Below are 12,256 nucleotides of genomic sequence, written 5' to 3' on the forward strand. Positions count from 1 at the left end.
GGAAAAGGGAATTGGGATTGATGAGGAAGAGGGGAGACAATAACATACTTTCATCCATTCTGTACCTATTGCCATATCAAGAGACTTACGAACTTTTCGACATCCTTCCGGAACGGATTAAGTTTGTAAGTCGAGGGTTGACTGTATTTGCGTACAATACAAGCAATATTAGTTTAATAACTGCAACAGTGGTAGTAAGTCACAACTAGATTACACCTATTTGAATCAATGAAGCTTGCAAAGGAGTTGACTCACCAAATCCTAACTGATTTCACTAGCTTGAATCTAGTGTGACATTACACTCAGCAACAGCATTTCATCCATTGAGCTGAATTATGATGATTAAACTAATGTCAACATATAGTTTATCTTTTCATTTTTTTTCTCCCTTGTCCTCACTGTTTATGTAATATTTTGTTCGATGAAAAAATCTGGAGATTTTGAAAGCTTGCACATTTCTGCAATCTTTAGGTTAAGCTAATAAAGATTTTACCCTGAAATATCTTATGTCCAACCAATCTTTGCTCCATGAATTAAATATATACCAATGAACAATGAATAGATATAACTTATTAAAGCCAAGTATCAGCTGATGAACATTTATTTAGTCATAAATCATGTTTAGATGCTAAAGCTGTGGAAGGATGATAATTATTACACATAATATACCACAATCTATTCAGAAGTAAAATACAAACAGAAGCACTGTTAGTATGTAAATGATTGTTTCAGATTCTGCTGCACTTGCTTTTTTTAAAAAAAATCACTTGTTTCTCATCACAAATGCATTATAAATATCAGATACTGTTATTATTTGTGCTCAACTGGGAGGTATGATGCTATTTTAAGAACTTGTTAGTCATCTTTTTATAATATTTCAGGGCCACTTGTCATATTTATTAAAACTCTGACAATGCTATAATCCTAATTATTCTAGTGCAACAGTGTACTAACTTAATAATAAAAATGCTATTTTAGTTGGAAAGAAGATGGTACAAGCATTCTCTGCTTTCCCCTATTGATACCTGTAACATTACAAGGTTATTGCAGAGGATAACCACAACAGACTATGTGGTGCTTCTTACACTCACTTCCAGGTAATTAGGGCTCTGTTTGATTGCCATCATCACAACAGAATCTTGTTCAGCTGCATCACAGCTAAACAGCCATACCAGCATCACTCAGCAGGGTTGTACCAGCATCACTCAGCATTGTACAATTCATCAGATCAATAAAAGAGGTAGATAGAAACATTGCTGAAATTGCAGAAAATCCAAAACATGCAAAAGTAATTTGGTAGCCATGCCACTGAAGTTACAATCTGAATTAGTTACATTTCCTAGGAAATTTTTATTCTACACACTGCTGTTATATATGGTTAAGCTGGAACCGACTTATAGCAGGGCTTTCAACTGAGATATTCAAGGAGTGGTTTATTCAGTTCCACTCCCCCACTGAGTTTCCATGGCTAGGTGGGATTTGAACCCTGATCTCCAGAGTCCTAGTCAATCACTCTATTCACTACATCACACTGATTATACACGTTAGGTTACATGTATTCATCCAAGATGATGACTGTTGTCTAGCAGAACAATCAAACCACATTGACATAAACAGATGAGTTAGTTTCTTCTTTTATTGCTCAGCAGTCCATCCTGCACACCACAGTACAAAAAACTGAAAACAGGGGAATTGCAGTTGTTCAATTATTCTTTGAATTATGCCCTTCTTTTCTGCCCTGCCCTCCCAGTTGTAAAGCACAGGCCCCAGGTATCTAAATGAAAGCATGCACAGTAATTCATGAAATCTACAGAATATGAAAGCATCCAGGCATCTATTTGAAAGCATGCATCGTTTGCCTATATATTAAAAACAAATAAAATAATCAGCTTGTACCTTTTGTTTAACATATTATTTACTACGGTAGATAAATGTTTGGCTTTCAGTTCTCATTTCATGTATCCAGTGGACTAAAGAAACAGATGAAGGAAATGCCAGTTTACTGATCATAATTGGCTGTAGCTTAAATAAAGGACAGACATGTGTCTTCTGTTTTAGGTTTAACAAATCTAAAAATATACTTTCCTCAAAAAATGAAGTTTCATAGTATAATGCTTCTGAAGCTGATAACAGATATGGGTGGTTGTTTCTAACTTTTTCCCCCTTTAAAATCACTGTGGTAAGCAAAGAGAACAGCTTTCATTTAAGGGAGCAAGTAGATATAAACAGTATCAGTACAGTCAAAGCTCTTGAGACATTAGATGAAACAGCATGCTTAAACCTTGACTATAGATGAAAGTCTGTAATATATATGCTTTTGTGTAGGTGTATGTGCATGGCAGCAGACCCTTCTCACATAACCAAAAATATCTCATAATATTTAGCGCTTTCTCATTAGGATAGCATGAATTCTGGTGTTCTTTTCCTTTTCTTTTCTAGCTTTGATAATATTTGGATGTGGCAATTAGAACTCTACCTTACCTTCTACAGGATGATTGTTAATGATCACCTCCTGCAATTGTATGCATGTGCACACAAGAAGTCATGCCTTTCATAAGGCACCAAGCTGGTAAGCTCTGGTGTCCAGGGCTCAAGGCCCCTCCACAGGCTGCATGACCTATAAGTCTACTTCTGGTTTCACAAAACCCATTTTCTGCATTAAGGCAAAGGGAGATATGTACTGTATTTAATGAGAATCATTATTCCAGGGGGCTTCCAGAAAAAGCCAATTTTCCTTCCAAACTGTTTTCAAATCAGGCCTGGGAGGAAGCACATTCATGTACATACTACAGTACGTTGTGACTGCACAGAGTACAGATCTCTGATCTCTATAAGGCTTACAGTGAGAAAGGCATTCAATGGGTCATTATGATCAATCTGTCAGGCAGCTTGCAGATACAGTTGCCTGTATATTATATGTTCCAGCTAAGGTATCAGTTAGGGTGGGGTACCCAACCCCCAGTCGGCCTTGGCAGGACTGGACCTCAGACAGATCTCCCCCACATGCACACATAGCCCGCACACCTGCACGCATGGCTGCCCCGTCCACCAACACATGCACACAAGTGGGTGATCTGAGTACGGTATTACTGCTAATCAAGTGCTTATTGGATGGCTACTGAGGTTGGAAACTACTGCCTAGGGGAGGGTAAAGGCTAAGATGTGCGACAACACTAGCAATACACTTTAATTCTTTAAAAATCCTATAGTTTAAGAATGTCGGATATTATGCTTCTGTCAACAGTTCAAAATGCCAGGAAATGGCCTGATAATGCTACACATTATTATGCCCATATTGCCAGCAGGAAAAAGGATGCCAAGCTTTATACAGCAAAGGGCAGCCTGAATGCTGAAAACACTATTGGCAGCAGTCAAGATGGCTCTCTTGTGCTCACAACTATTCACAAAGTGATATCAAGCAAGGGAAAATTCCAGAAACTAACTCCTTTCTTCATCAGCAACCTCTTCTCACCCAAACACAAAGCAGTTTTCAGGGCTATTTTGGGACAACTAATCTGGTCCTCACTGACAGGGTCAAAACTTCAGATTGCCCTAGACATGGAGCTGCTTTCCGCTTTGAAGGCTTGTGTCACAAACGTTTACTGAAAACACTCAGGCCTGGGACAAACAAAACTACTTTATTCTTTTTTAATGCAGAAATATTTTGAATAAACCTTACAATATTATCTGCTAATTCCCTAGAAATACATGGCAACATGTTAATCTCTGGAGGACTGTCACTCCATTACTTTTATTTAAAGCATATCTGGTTTTTTGACTCATAAGAAATCTATCTTTTGACTGTGTCTCTGTGACCTCTCGCCCCTACAGTCTTTCCTGCAGAAAACTGCAAGAATGTGTTTACTATGGAACATACTTGTTGGTAAGCCTGTAAGTCACCATTTTGAGCTTTTGAAAGTCCTTTTTTGAAGATCCACATTCCAGCCCCTGCAGCCCTTTATTTCCAAATTTTAAAAAATCAGATGCTGCCAACATTTCTCTTTCAAGAATTTATTTGCTCGGTTTTAAATCTGGGGATGTTTAGGGTTGCTTTTTTTTTTTGCAGAGGGATAAAATAGTTCTACTTTTAAAAGATTATAACTCAAAAACCCTTTGCCAAAACTTTCCTTCATTTCCCACAGAACAAGGGTAGACTGTCTGCTAGACCTTGCTTAATTTGGTGTTGATACAATGTCCAATTTCAAAGTTGTAATTTTTTTGTTTGGGCTGCCCCTATTTTTAGAATTGCCTTATAGAATGTTGATTTGTTTGGCTACACAATAATATCATTGTACTCTTGTGCAGTGATAATCCAGAGTTTCTTGTCAGCAAGCAGGGCTGCTGATCTGAGAAAGAAGATTCAACTTGTGACTTAAAGTTTTTACTCCCCTTAAAGTCATAAATAGTAATATGAAGGTGTTCTTGAATGCAGGTGTCAAGCTGTGACCAGAAATTTTTTTTTTTTTTGCTCAAGTTAGGCTTATCTGTCCCTATATATGGTGGCCAGTAGAACTGTTTATAGTTGACACATGCCTTGTTTGCCCCACATTTATACTAGTGCAATATATCTTTTATGGAGCTGCCTTTGAAAATGTCCGGAGACTTCAATCAGTGCAGGATACAGCAGACTGCTAACTGGGGCTGCTAATTAGGACTGTGTGGCCTTAATTTGCTTCTAGATACAAATCAAAGTACTTGTGATGGTTTTAAAAGCCCATTCTGGTTCTCAACCTAAATATATGAAAGACTGCCTTCTAATGTATCAACCTGCTAGTTTACTAAGGCAACTGGCAACTCTCTAATGCATTCCTCTAGTAAGCAGGCTTTGTCAAGGGAGGTTTTCTGTAGTTGTGCCAAGGCTCTGGAACTCATCCCAAGTGAAATTTGTCTTATTGGCTTCCTTATGACATTATGGTGAGAAGCAAATAGCTCATCCTTTTCTTTAAAAAATTATCTTGGCCTATAACATCTGGTGCTAGTAGCTGGCTAAGATGGTTTAGCCTACTGTAGCAAGATGCCAGCTATACTGATGCTATTGTACAGACTTGGTCCCACTCTGAATTCTTAGGTTTTGATTTTTCGAAACAGGTGTTTCATTATTGTTGTTGTAATAATGATGTCAGTTGTCTTGAAATAGTAGAAAAAATAGAAGATAAATACTTTAAATACATAAATCGGTTTTCCTTTAAGTCAAACAGGGAAGAGATTTAAACATGATCCCTTCTCTCATCTCAATTTTCACAGGATATCAAGGAGAGGGGGATTTTATTCATAATCATCTAATTTAGGAATATTAGTGCTACTTGTTCCATCCTTTGAAAATAAAACAAAGTAAAACAGAAACAATGGCAATGGAAGAAAAATGTTGCCTGGGAACAGGCTTTACTACAGATAACTGAAGAAAATCTGTGAGAAGCATATAGTCTAGATTTCATTCATAAAAATGCCATGCTTCTGGCAAGATTAATGATTTAAAATCCCAAAGAGAGAAATTAGCTTTTTTAAAGTTATAGGATATCCTGATGTTCCTTATACTGTTTAAAATCTAACAGATTCACAAGTTAAAATACACTAAAATTTTCGGCTTCAGAATGAAATTAGCAACGTGCCCTGCCTGCCAATGGGCAGCAATCAAGTCTCCCGTGAGAGAGGGAGGGAGGGAGGGAGGAAGAGAGAGAATGTGGCAGGCTTTAAAAATTAATTCTGAGTGGGCTCATGTTTACAGGAATTTCCTGTAGAATCTGAATCACATTTAATAAGTTTTAGTGACACAGCTTATGTCCTTTGGTCTATGATCTCTTAATAAATGTTAATATATATCTACCTGAAACTCAGGCAATATTACAAATTTCAAACTATTAATTAAAAGTCTGTGAAGTTGGACAGATTTGGATAAAACTAGATTGATCCACCAAGGTTATTTTAAAATGTCTGCCAGCACTTCAATGTCTACTCCCGCCAAATTAAGTGTAGATGATTATGTAATCTCATTCTAATCTGTTAGCAAGTCATAAATCTTAAAGAAATCAAGGAAAATCTATCTGTTTTTTGGGGTTATAGGATACCCTGATGTTCCTTATACCGTTTAAAACCGGAGAGATCCACGAGTTAAAATATCAAGTAACAAGAAACATCAGTGAGAATTTCAGGGAAGAACACAAGAGACACACTGAAATGTCCAGCTTTTAAAAATCACTAAACTTGATGCATACCTTAGATCTTAGTAGATATTTCATGGTCCATGATTGGAAATGAAACGGATAAAAGATTTTGTAGATCAGCAGCAGCAATAACATAATTGTTAAAATTATGTGGACAAGCAGTAGTATTGAGACTTCTGACTGTATTGGTGGCCTGAATGTCCACAGAAGCAGGGATTAACTTGTTCTTCAAAATATGGTACTTGCTGGAGTTTTGCAACCTCACATGCTGCCGTTAATAGGTTTAGCTGGGAGGGACCTTTCTGAGTTGGACTAACTGTCAATCTATCCAGCACTAACCAATCATTCCTTCCCTGCTTCTGAATTCAAACAAAGCCTCACTTGCTCTGTGTTGTTTCTTTCCCTCTCTGGAGTCTGTTGAAGTCTGTTGTTGAAGGCAACAGAAGGCAATGTTTGTTTGTTTGCTGTTGATCTGTTCATAACTGTAAGTAATGAAATCCTTTTAAAATTCTGTCTACTAGTAATGTTTCAGAGTGAGTTACTGAAACTGTAAGAGCCAGCAGTGAGAATAGAGGTGGACTACTCGAGGGAACTTAATGGTATTTTGCTCTGTGAATCTCTGCACTTCTGCTGTGCTGCTAGAGGAATTCAACCAAAATTTCAAAACTCTGCAACAGTACTCATGTGAGGGATAAGGTCTGAAATGTGGGAGTGCTGTTACATCTGGCCTTTTGCTGTTGCAAGTGATGTCAATGGTAGATAGCAGTTTTAATACAGTGGTACCTCGACTTGAGAATGTCCCTACATACGAACGATTTGAGTTAAGAACGACTCGTTCGCAAAAAGTTGCTTTGACTTGAGAACGGAGCCTCAACTTAAGAACCAAAAAAGAGAGAGAAAAAACCCTATCCAGCAGATATGGATTAAATCAGACCTGGGCAAAGTGCGGCCCTCCAGATGTTCCTGAACTGCAAATCCCAACATTCCTCACTGTGTGGGCTAGGCCCAATTCTCCTCACACTATTGGCTGTATGGGCTAGTCCCAAATCTCCTCACTACTGGCTGTGTAGGCTAGGAATTATGGGAGTTGCAGTTCAGCAACATCTGGAGGGCCGTATTTTGCCTACCCCTGGATTAAATGGTTCGCAATGCATTCCTATAGGAAATGGTGCTTCGATTTAAGAACATTTCGACTTAAGAACACAGTCCCAATATGGATTAAGTTCTTAAGTTGAGGTACCACTGTAATGGATTGTTGTAAGAAAGTAATGGTAGCAACCATGCTTGATTAGGTCCACACCTTATAAACTGGGTTGCCCTTGAACATCGTTCAAAAACATACATTTGTTCAAAAATCAAAATGCAGTCACACTGCTGCTGACTTAGTGAATTATATATAAATTATATTTCATCAGTTCACCTAGGCACTGATGTTTAGCTACAAACCTCCAATTTCGGAATCTGGATTTCTCAGTTTGTTTGTAGTCTAAAATTATCTAGTCATTTTCAGACTTCCCTATCTGTTGGTGTTAGGCCATTGATAACTGGAAAACACAATTTTTCATGACACCCTGTCTCTGGAATATTCCTTCAACACAGTTTTCTATGCCAGATATCCACATTTAAAATATTTTAAAAAGGCAAAAAAATTGTATTGCTGGTTATTTTGAACTACAGTGGTGCCCCGCATAGCGAGGTTAATCCATTCCGGATTAACCATCGCTATTCGGAAACATTGCTAAACGGAATAGAAAAACCCACTGGAACACATTAAACTTCGTTTAATGCGTTCCAATGGGCCCCAAACTCACCGTTCAGCGATGTTCCTCCATAGCGCAGGCATTTTCGCGCCCTCGGTAAGCGAGGGCAGGGCGCGAAAATGCTGGGCATGGCCATTTTGGGTCTTCCGGCGTCCATTTTGGAACCGCCGATCAGCTCTTCCCCCGACATTGCAATGCGAAACGCTTACTGATTGTCGAAAAGCGATTTTTGCCCACTGGAACCATCAATATGCGATCGCATTAGCAATCCCAAAAAACAGATCGCTATGCGAATTCGTCGTTAAACGGTGCACTCGTTATGCAAGGCACCACTGTACTGGAAATGGAACACCCTGTTTTACTTGTTGTGGTATGGTTTTTTGCTTTTGCATGTTTTGATGTCTGTCCATTTTCATTAATCCACCACAACTAATTCTGAAAAGGTGGTATAAACAAATGAACCAATCACACACACACACACACACACACACACACACACACACACACACACACATACACAATGTGTCATCAAGTCAGTTGTGATTTATAGCAACGCTCTCCAGGTTTTTCTAGTAGTGAGCACTCTAAGGGGTTTTTAACATTCAGAAAAGCTGAGAGGAAAGTTTTCAAGAGTGTTTGATTTATATATAAACATGAAGTGGAAGCAAGGACCTTAATTCTTCTATTAAAAATTAAGGGACAAATCAGCCAGTGTGCTTCAAAAACACATATTCAATTTTAAAAACTTTTTTCCTCACTAGTTTCATTAGTGGGACACTGGGGAGGGCTTTCTTTAGTCAGGGTGATCTCTCTCTCTCTCTCTCTCTCTCTCTCTCTCTCTCTGTCTCTCTGTGTGTATTTACTCTCCCCCCCATTAATTCCACAATGCTTTTTTGGGGGGGACTGGATGCCTATTTAATTATTTAGTGGTATACTATTAGATTTACCCCCCTTCACGGATTGCTGCCTTGTCGTGGCGAAGGAGCTTGAGTAACTCAGGGAAGCTATGGGCTACGCCATGCAGGGCCACTCAAGACGGACAGGTCACAGTGGAGAGTTCTGACTAAACGCAATCCACTTGGAGTAGGAACTGGCACTACCACTCCAGTATCTCTTGCCAAGAAAACCCCATGAACAGAAACAAAAGGCTAAAAGATATGACGCTGGAAGATGGGCCCCTCAGGTCGGAAGGCGTCCAACATGTTACAGAGGAAGTGCGGAGGACAAGGACAAGCAGCTCCAGAGCTAATGAAGTGGTTAGGCCAAAGTCGAAAGGATGCTCAGCTGTGGACGCGCCTGGAAGTGAAAGGAAAGTCTGATGCAGCAAAGAAAATACTGTATAGGAACCTTGGGAAGCTGGATGTGGTCAAGCAGGAGATAGCAAGAATAAACATTGACATCCTGGGTGTCAGTGAACTAAAATGGACAGGAATGGGCGAATTCAATTCAGATGATTATCATATCTACTATTGTGGGCAAGAATCCCGTAGAAGGAATGGAGTAGTAGCCCTCATAGTCAACAAAAGAGTGGGAAAAGCTGTAATGGGATATAATCTCAAAAATGATAGAATGATGTCAATACGAATCCAAGGCAGACCTTTCAACATCACAGTAATCCAAGTTTATGCACCAACCACCAATGCTGAGGAGACTGAAACTGATCAATTTTATGAAGACTTACAACACCTTCTAGAACTGACACCAAAGAAAGATGTTCTTCACATTATAGGGGACTGGAATGCTAAGGTAGGGAGTCAAGAGATAAAAGGAACAACAGGGAAGTATGGCCTTGGAGTTCAAAACGAAGCAGGACAAAGGCTAATAGAGTTTTGTCAAGAGAACAAGCTGGTCATCACAAGCACTCTTTTCCAACAACACAAGAGGCGACTCTACACATGGAAATCACCAGATGGGCAATACTGAAATCAGATTGATTATATTCTCTGCAGCCAAAGATGGAGAAGCTCAATACAGTCAGCAAAAACAAGGCCTGGAGCTGATTGTGGCTCTGATCATCAGCTTCCTATAGCAAAATTCAAGCTTAAACTGAAGAGAGTAGGAAAAACCACTGGGCCTCTCAGGTATAATCTAAACGACATCCCTTATGAATACACAGTGGAAGTGAAGAACAGATTTAAGGAACTCGATTTGGTGGACAAAGTGCCTGAAGAACTTTGGATAGAGACTCGTAACATTGTACAGGAGGCAGCAACCAAACCATCCCAAAGAAAAGGAAATGCAAGAAAGCAAAGTGGATGTCCAATGAGGCCTTAGAAATAGCAGAGAAGTGAAGGGAAGCAAAATGCAAGGGAGATAGGGAAAGTTACAGAAAATGGAATGCAGACTTCCAAAGAATAGCAAGGAGAGACAAGAGGGCCTTCTTAAATGAACAACACAAAGAAATCGAGGAAAATAATAGAAAAGGAAAAACCAGAGATTTGTTCAGGAAAATTGGAGATATTAGAGAAACATTTTGTGCAAAGATGAACATGATAAAGGACAAAAATGGGAGAGACCTCACAGAAGCAGAAGACATCAAGAAGAGGTGGCAAGAATACACAGAGGAATTATACCAGAAAGATTTGGATACCCTGGCCACCCAGATAATGTGGTTGCAGACCTTGAGCCAAACATCCTGGAAAGTGAAGTCAAGTGGGCCTTAAAAAGCTTGTCTAACAACAAGGCCAGTGGAGGTGATGGCATTCCAGTTGAACTATTTAAAATCTTAAAAGATGACTCTGTTAAGGTGCTACATTCAATATGCCAGCAAGTTTGGAAAACTCAACAGAGGCCAGAGGATTGCAAAAGATCAGTCTACATCCCAATTCCAAAGAAGGACAGTGCCAAAGAATGCTCCAACTAAAGTACAATTGCACTCATTTCACACGCTAGCAAGGTTATGCTCAAAATCCTACAAGGCAGTCTCCAGCAGTATGTGGACCGAGAACTCCCAGAGGTACAACCTGGATTCCGAAGGGGCAGAGGAACTAGAGACCAAATTGCTAACATGCGCTGGATTATAGAGAAAGCCAGAGAGTTCCAGAAAAACATCTACTTCTGCTTCATTGACTATGCAAAAGCCTTTGACTGTGTGGACCACAACAAACTATGGCAAGTCCTTAAAGAAATGGGAGTGCCTGACCACCTTATCTGTCTCCTGAGAAACCTATACGTGGGACAGGAAGCAACAGTTAGAACTGGATATGGAACAACTGATTTGTTCAAAATTGGGAAAGGAGTACGACAAGGCTGCATATTTCCCCCCTGCTTATTCAACTTATATGCAGAATACATCATGCGAAAGGCTGGACTGGAGGAATCCCAAGCCGGAATCAAGATTGCCGGAAGAAATATCAACAACCTCTGATATGCAGATGATACCACTCTGATGGCAGAAAGTGAGGAGGAATTAAGGAACCTTGTAATGAGGGTGAAAGAGAGTGCAAAAAACGGTCTGAAGCTCAACATCCAAAAACTAAGATCATGGCCACTGGTCCCATCACCTCCTAGAAAATAGAAGGGGAAGATATGGAGGCAGTGACAGATTTTAGTTTCTTGGGCTCCATGATCACTGCAGATGGAGACAGCAGCCACGAAATTAAAAGGCGCTTGCTTCTTGGGAGGAAAGCGATGACAAACCTTGAAAGCATCCTAAAAAGCACAGACATCACCTTGCCAACAAAGGTCCGCATAGTCAAAGCTATGGTTTTTCCTGTAGTGATGTATGGAAGTGACAGCTGGACCATAAAGCTGACCGCCGAAGAATTGATCCTTTTGAATTGTGGTGTTGGAGGAGGCTCTTGAGAGTCCCCTGGACTGCAAGGAGAACTAACCTATCAATTCTAAATGAAATCAACCCTGAGTGCTCACTGGAAGGACAGATCCTGAAGCTGAGACTCCAATACTTTGGCCATCTCATGAGAAGAGAAGACTCCTTGGAAAAGACCTTGATGTTAGGAAAGTGTGAAGGCAAGAGGAGAAGGGGACGAGAGAGGATGAGACGGTTGGACAGTGTCATCAAAGCTACCAGTATGAATTTGACACAACTCCAGGAGGCAGTGGAAGATAGGGGGGCCTGGCGTGCTCTGGTCCATGGGGTCACGAAGAGTCGGATACGACTAAACGATGATTAGATTTACTGCTCCTTTCCCCCATCGTTACTCAGGCAGTGGGTCATCATAGTGGCAAACAGGGCAGAGGGGCCCTGTTGGATCATTTCACCATGGTGAACAACGACCCAATGGCTGGTGCGCTACACCTGCCTTGTGGTGGTCCAGAGGGTGCCAGACCCCAGGCATCTATCATCCACCTCCCTCTACCAACTTCTGGAGAGGC

At 40.1% G+C, this 12,256-nt stretch overlaps 1 protein-coding gene across 5 annotated transcripts in view; it reads right to left on the reverse strand.

Moving 5' to 3' along the window:
• Window positions 1-12,256, reverse strand: part of METTL15 (methyltransferase 15, mitochondrial 12S rRNA N4-cytidine) — a 137,893-nt gene that overhangs the window by 3,383 nt on the left and 122,254 nt on the right. The gene's annotated exons all lie outside the window — the stretch shown is intronic.

The sequence above is a fragment of the Pogona vitticeps genome, chromosome 1, assembly GCF_051106095.1.
Source record: "Pogona vitticeps strain Pit_001003342236 chromosome 1, PviZW2.1, whole genome shotgun sequence".
Lineage (NCBI taxonomy): Eukaryota > Metazoa > Chordata > Lepidosauria > Squamata > Agamidae > Pogona > Pogona vitticeps.